The sequence below is a fragment of the Coturnix japonica genome, chromosome 27 (genome assembly GCF_054131305.1).
Source record: "Coturnix japonica strain WE chromosome 27, WE-NBRP24, whole genome shotgun sequence".
Taxonomy (NCBI): domain Eukaryota; kingdom Metazoa; phylum Chordata; class Aves; order Galliformes; family Phasianidae; genus Coturnix; species Coturnix japonica.
The window spans coordinates 2,488,943-2,496,232 of NC_140689.1; the positions used below are offsets into that span (position 1 = coordinate 2,488,943).

General features: G+C 53.4%; 1 long non-coding RNA gene across 2 annotated transcripts; it reads right to left on the reverse strand.

Annotated features, from left to right (window-relative positions):
- Positions 1 to 757: 757 nt before the first annotated feature.
- On the reverse strand, positions 758 to 3,946 carry LOC146756347 (uncharacterized). 2 transcript variants are annotated; one of them, XR_014937427.1, is made up of 4 exons: positions 3,843 to 3,946; positions 3,418 to 3,541; positions 2,408 to 2,509; positions 758 to 1,617 (listed from the first exon to the last, which is right to left on the reverse strand). It is a non-coding gene; the product is annotated as an uncharacterized LOC146756347 (long non-coding RNA). The 2 variants fall into 2 exon arrangements; XR_014937426.1 differs by having other exon boundaries at positions 758 to 2,509.
- Positions 3,947 to 7,290: the final 3,344 nt, after the last annotated feature.

Sequence of the window (7,290 nt, forward strand, 5' to 3'; positions counted from 1 at the left end):
ATCATCCACCTCCCGGCCCACAAGTGCCACCTCCTGCCATACAAGTGCCACCTCCCGCTCCACAAGTGCCACCACCAGCCCCACAAGTGCCATCTCCTGCCCCACCAGTTCCACATCCCGCACTGCAATGCCAATTCCTGCCCCACATCTTCCACCTCCTGCCCCTCAAGTGCCACCTCCTGCCCCACAAGTGCCACCTCCCTCCACACAAGTGTCCCACCTCCTGCCACACAAGTGCCGCCTCCCACCCCACAAGTGCTATTTCCCGCCTTACAACTTCCACCTCCCGCCCCACAACTTCCACCTCCCGCCCCACAACTTCCACCTCCCGCCCCACACGTGCCTCCTCCTTCCCCCAACTTTTACCTCCCACCTCACAACTTCCACCTCCTGACCCACAAATGCCACCTCCTGTTCCACAACTGCCATTTCCTGCTCAAGAACTTCCACATCCTACCCCACAAGTGCCACCTCCTGCTTCACAAGTGCCACCCCCTGCCCCACAACTTCCATTTTCCTCCCCACAAGTGCCACCTTGACCTGCTGTCCATGCTCTTTGTAATACACCCCAGTATTCCATCGGCTTTTTTGGCTACAAGGGCACACTGCTGGCTCATGGTCAATCTGTCGTCCACCAGGACACCCAGGTTCCTCTCTTCAGAGCTCCTCTCCAGCAGCTCTTCCCCCAGCCTGTACTGGTGCATGCAATTACTGCTCCCTAGGTGCAAGACTCTACATTTGCTTTTGTTAAACCTCATCCGGTTTCTTACTGCCCAGCTCTCCAGCCTGTCCAGGTCTTGCTGAATGGCAGCACAGCCTTCAGGCGTGTCAGCCAGTCCTCCCAACTTCGTGTCATCACAAACTTGCTGAGGGTGGTCACTATCTCCTCATCAAGGTCGTTGATGAAGATATTGAACAAGACCGGACCCAGCACTGACCCCTGGGGGACGCCGCTAGTTACAGGCCTCCACCTGGATTCTGCACTGCCAACAACGTCTCTCTGTGCTCTGCCAGTCAGCCACTTCTCAACCCACCTCTCTGTCCACTCATCTATCCCACGCTTGCTCAGCTTGTTATAAGGATGTCCTGGGAGACAGTACCAGATGCCTTGCTGAAATCATGGTAAACTACATCCACCGCCCTATCCAAAACTATCTTGCAGGTTCTTAGTTCTTTACCACTGTTTCCTTTCCCACGCCTTACAACTACAAGCAGCTAGAACAATGTTCTCTGAAGATATCCAGGACAGAAGAGTCCCGGTAGATCAGTATCAAGCCCAGCTCACGGGAGGCCAATGCCCACTGTTTCCTGCCTGATAAACGCAGATCTCTGGCAGCATTCAATTGTCTTCCCTGTACAACCACCCAGCCCCCCTCGTCGTCATCAAAACCAGTATCATTTTAAAGTCAATGAATCTTGCCTGTAAAAGCACATTCATACAGAAATTCATTGGTTTGGGGGACTGAAATTGAGAACACATCTGTAGGCAAACACTCCCATCAACTTCCATATGTCTGAATGTGCAGCCCCTCCTCATGCAGTGACCCTCCTTCCACAATTGCAGACGGTTTCATTCCCCACAGCAACTTCACAGTGGCAGAAGGGACGGACACCTCCCTGTAACCAGAAGGAAACAACAAAGGAAAATAAAGGGACGCCCGCAACCTCTCCAGCCTGTCCCGGTCCCTCTGGTTGGCTTCCCTCCCCTACAATATATTGACTGCACTGCTCAGTTTGTATCGTCTGCAAACCTGCCATCATCTATGTTACTGACGAAGGAAGATGCTGAAGAGCAACGGTTTATATGGGTTAATACCTTGGGAGCCCCTCTCTTCAAGGAGCTAGTTCTGCAAGTCTGAGTCCCACAAAGGGTGGTCTCCATAGACGTTCAAATTCGTGCTGCACAACCCTACTTAATTTTCTGTATTCATTTCTGTATTGATCTCATGTGGATCAAAATAACACAGTCAGTATCTGCAACGAGTCTAGGCCGAGCAAAACTTTTGATGGAGGGAGCAAAGAGATCAAGACAAGATGATGTAGTGCAATGCAGTCAAAGCAGCTGGCCAAGCAAAAGCTATGTGCATGCATTTCCAAGCTGAGCACGCACCTGGAGCTGGGACTGTATCACTCATTGTCAGAAGAATTCCTGAGTACCCTCATAAAGAAAGCTATACACCAGTGTGACTGGAGTCCATTTACACCAATTAGACCTCTTTACATTTTAATAAGCACCATTTACTACTCCAAAGTTGCACTTCCCTTTGCCTTTCCATCTGAAGGGCTTTGAAAAAGTCTCTGAAATAGAAATTCTGTGATTGCTGTAATACACTTGGGTAGGTATCTGGACTTCCATCTTGAGACATCCAGCGCCTTTTACAGAAATAAAGAATACTCAAGGACTTACGCCACCAAATTCCAACTCAGTTTTACACCACTGGTTTTTGATCTGATAGGCAGGAGACAGCGAAAGGCAGCTGCTCAGCAATCCCAGGAAGACAGCTGGGCTCTAGGGAGACAAGAAGGGCAGTAAGGTGACAAACAAAGTGATTATAAGGTTTTATTTAACAGCTCTGTATGGGACGATTCAACTACTTCAAGCTCCAGCAAGCTGCTAGAGACTGATAAAGCAAGACACCTCAGCGACCTCAAAAGCTGACAGCCTTTCAAAAGATAAACTGAACATACCACCTCAAAAAGCATACAATCAATCCATAGAAATTAATCCAGCAAGCAGTCCTATGGTCAAATTGTGTGCTGCCAGTAAAGCCTTTTCATGAGCATTAAGAACATTTCTGGTTAGAGAGTTATCACAACATGGGCAGAAAATACCTAGGAGAATAGGAAAAAGAAAAAAGCAACCTACCCTTACCCTTACCCTACCCTTATCCAACTCCTCTCCCACATTTAGAATTGAAACAAGTTCAAATGCCATAAAAAATTGGGGGAATAAAACCATCTGGTATTTCCCAGGCAAACCACCAAGACCACAGAACCACAGAATAGCCCAAGTTGTAAAGGAACCACGAGGATTATCAAGTCCAACCCGATGCTCCAGGAAGGACAACCTAAACTCAAACGGCCTTTAAGCTGCAGCAGCTCAGGGCCAGGCCCACAGCCTCAGGGAGCATGTTCCACGACCGCTGGTATCAGACACAGCAAGCACAGGGAGCAGGCAGGTAGGCACAGCAAAGCAGCAAGCAAAGCCCAATTTCTCAGAGGGGGCCTGCTAACAGGAAGACCAGACACTGTCCTCCCAAAAAAACTCCACCATTTTGACAGCCAAAACAGAAACTACATTTTCGGTTCTCATGACTCTTCCCTGTGCTCCCAAATAAATAGTTTCGTGACATCCTCTATCACACTGCAACTGCTCAGAAGTAATAATCAAAATTATATCACTCATAAGAAACTCACTTTTGCATGGTGGTAACGAGAGTCCATTCCCATTGTGTCCCTCCGTGTTATGAACACTGCAATTGGCCTTCTGACAGCCTCCTGAATGAATCCACCAAAAGCAAGGAAGCACCCTGCCCTTACTCTGAAGAGAGAAAGAAAGCAAGGTTCATGGAAACAGGCACACAAGGCTCGCAACCAGACACGGTGCTCCAGGCTCCTGATCATGCCAGAGATAGGACTACCACAGTGCCAGAACATGATTTACCACTAAAGGAAACATCTGGGAGCACAATCACAACTTCAGCACAAGCTGTAACGGCTCAGCATATTTAGCTTCCGTATCATACAGCTGGAGAACGAGATACTCCCAAGCATCAGTCAGCAAGCACTCGGATGAGCCAGCCCTTTGGTTTTAATGATGACTGCCACCTTTGACACCTTACCAGAAGATACTTCCATTTATTAGCCTGGACTTCGTTTCTTCCATCAGCAGCTGCTCCTAAACTGCCCTTGATTCATACAGCGATACCATCGACTTCTAGCACGAGCTGACCTGCAAGACAGAGAAAACAAAGCAGGATGACAACAAACACAGACGTAGCATCCTTTAATTATCTTGAACAACAGCAACAACAAAAACAGGAGATAAGTGCTGCTGTGGATGCACCCCAGTTTATAAAGAAATGGAAAACCAGCCCGGCCTCAGCAGCCCAACCTCCCACCCCATACATTCCACCTTCCGCCCCACAAGTGCCACATCACACCCCAACAGTGTCAACTTCCGCCCCACAAGTGACACCTCACGCCCCACAACTTCCACATCCCGCCCCACAAGTGCCACCACCTGACCCACAAGTGCCAACTCCTGCCCCACTAATGCAACTACCTGCCCCACAAGTGCCAACTCGCGCCCCACAAGTGCCAACTCCTGCCCCACAAGTTCTACCTCCTGCCTTACAAGTGCCACCCCCTGCCTCACAACTTCCACCTCCCGCCCCACAAATGCCACCTCCTGCCCTACAAGTGCCACCTCAGGCCCCACAAGTGCCCCCTCCCGCTCCACAAGTGCCACGTCCTGCCCCACAAGTGCCATCTCCCGCCCCACAAGGGCCAAATCCTGCCACGCAACATCCACCTCCTGCCCCACATCATCCACCTCCCACCCCACAAGTGCCACCTCCCGTGGCACAAGTGCCAATTCCAGCCCTAAAAGTGCCAGCTCATTCTTCACAATTGCCAGCTCCTGCCCCACATCATCCACCTCCTGCCCCACAAGTGCCACCTCCTATCCCACATGTGCCAACTCCTGCCCCACAAGTGCCATTTGCTGCACCACATTTGCCACCTCCTGCCCCACAAGTGCCACCTCTTTCCCCACAAGTGCCACCTCCCACCCCACAAGTTTAACCTCCAGACACACAAGTGCCATCTCCCGCCCCACAAGTGCCACCTCCCGCCCCACAAGTTTAACCTCCAGACACACAAGTGCCACGTCCTGCCCCACAAGTGCCATCTCCCGCCCCACAAGTGCCAAATCCTGACGCGCAACTTCCACCTCCTGCTCCACAAGTGCCATTTCCTGCCTCACATCTGTTGCATACCACCCCACAAATTCCACCTCCCGCCACACAAGTGCCACCTCCCGCTTCACAACTTCCACATCCTGCCCTACAAGTGCCACCTCCCGCCATAAAATGCCACCTCCCGTCCCTCTATCACCACCTCCTGCCCCACAAGTTACACCCCCACCCCACAGATACCACCACCTGCCCCACAAGTACCACCTCCTGCAAACAAATGCCATTTCTTAAACCACAGGTCCAAACTCCTGCCCCACAACTGCCACCTCCTGTCTCACAAGTGCAACCTCCCGCCCCACAACTTCCACAACCTGCCCCACAAGTGCCACCTCCCGTCACTCAACTTCCAACTCCCGCCCCACAAGTGCCACCTCCCGCCCTACAACTTCCACCTCCCGCACCACAACTTCCACCTCCTGCCTCACAAGTTCCACATTCTCCCGCCCCACAACTTCCAACTCCTGGCCCACAAGTGCGACCTCCTGCCCCACCATTACAACCTCCTGCCCCACAATTTCCACCTCCTGCCCCACAAGTGCCACAACCTGCTCCACAATTTCGACGTCCTGCCTTACAAGTGCCACATTCTGCCCCACAAGTGTAGGCTCCTGCTCCACAAGTGCCACCTCCCGAACCACAACCTCAACCTCTGGCCCCACAAGTCCCACCTCCCGCCCCACAAGTGCCACATCCCGCCCCACAAGTGCCACCACCCGCCCCACAAGTGCCACCTTCTGTTCCACAACTTCCACCTCCTGCCCCACAAGTTATAACTCCTGCCCCACAAGTGTTGCATTTTGCCCCACAAGTGCCACCTCCCGCTCCACAAGTGCCACCTCCCGACCCACAAGTGCCAATTCCTGCCCCACATCATTCACCTCCTGCCCCACAAGTGCCACCTCCCACCCCACAAGTGCCAACTCCTACCCCGCAACTTCCACCTCCTGCTCCACAAGTGCCACCTCGAACCGCACAATTGCCACCTCCTTCCCCATATCAACCACCTCCCATCCAACAAGTGCCACCTCCTGCCCCACAAGTGCCAATTCCTGCCCCACAAGTGCCAGCTCATGCTTCACAAGTGCCAGCTCCTGCCCCTCATCATCCACCTCCTGCCCCACAAGTGCCAATTCCTGCCCCACAAGTGCCAGCTCATGCTTCACAAGTGCCAGCTCCTGCCCCTCATCATCCACCTCCTGCCCCACAAGTGCCATCTCCTGCCCGACAAGTTACACCTGCTACAAGTTCCACAAGTGCCACCTCCCTGCTCACGAGTGCCACATCCCGCCCCACATGTACCACCTCCTGCATCAAAACTTCCACCTCCCGCCCCACATGTACCACCTCCTGCATCACAACTTACACCTCCCGCCCCACATGTACCACCTCCTGCATCACAACTTCCACCTCCTGCCCCACATGTACCACATCCTGCATCACAACTTCCACCTGCCGCCCCACATGTACCAACTCCTGCATCACAACTTCCACCTCCCGCCCCACAAGTGCCACCTCCTGCCTCACAAGTGCCACCTTCCGCCCCACAAGTGCCACCTCATGCCCCACAACTTCCACATCCCGCCCCACAAGTGCCACCACCTGACCCACAAGTGCCACCACCTGACCCAGTAATGCAACTACCTGCCCCACAAGTGCCAACTCGTGCCCCACAACTGCCAACTCCTGCCCCACAAGTTCTACCTCCTGCCTTACAAGTGCCACCCCCTGCCTCACAACTTCCACCTCCCACCCCACAAATGCCACCTCCTGCCCTACAAGTGCCACGTCCTGCCCCACAAGTGCCATCTCCCGCCCCACAAGGGCCAAATCCTGCCACGCAACTTCCACCTCCTGCCCCACATCATCCACCTCCCACCCCACAAGTGCCACCTCCTATCCCACATGTGCCAACTCCTGCCCCACAAGTGCCATTTCCTGCACCACATTTGCCACCTCCTGCCCCACAAGTGCCACCTCCTTCCCCACAAGTGCCACCTCCCGCCCCACAAGTTTAACCTCCAGACACACAAGTGCCACGTCCTGCCCCACAAGTGCCATCTCCCGCCCCACAAGTGCCAAATCCTGACGTGCAACTTCCACCTCCTGCTCCACAAGTGCCATCTCCTGCCCCACAAGTGCCACCTCCCGCCACAAAAGTGCCACCTCCCGCCCCTCTATGGCCACCTCCTGCCCCACAAGTTACACCTCTTGCCCCACAAGTTACACCTCTTGCCCCACAACGTCGACCCCCGCCCCACATGTGCCAACACCTGACCCACAAGTGCCAACTCCTGCCCCACAAGTGCCATTT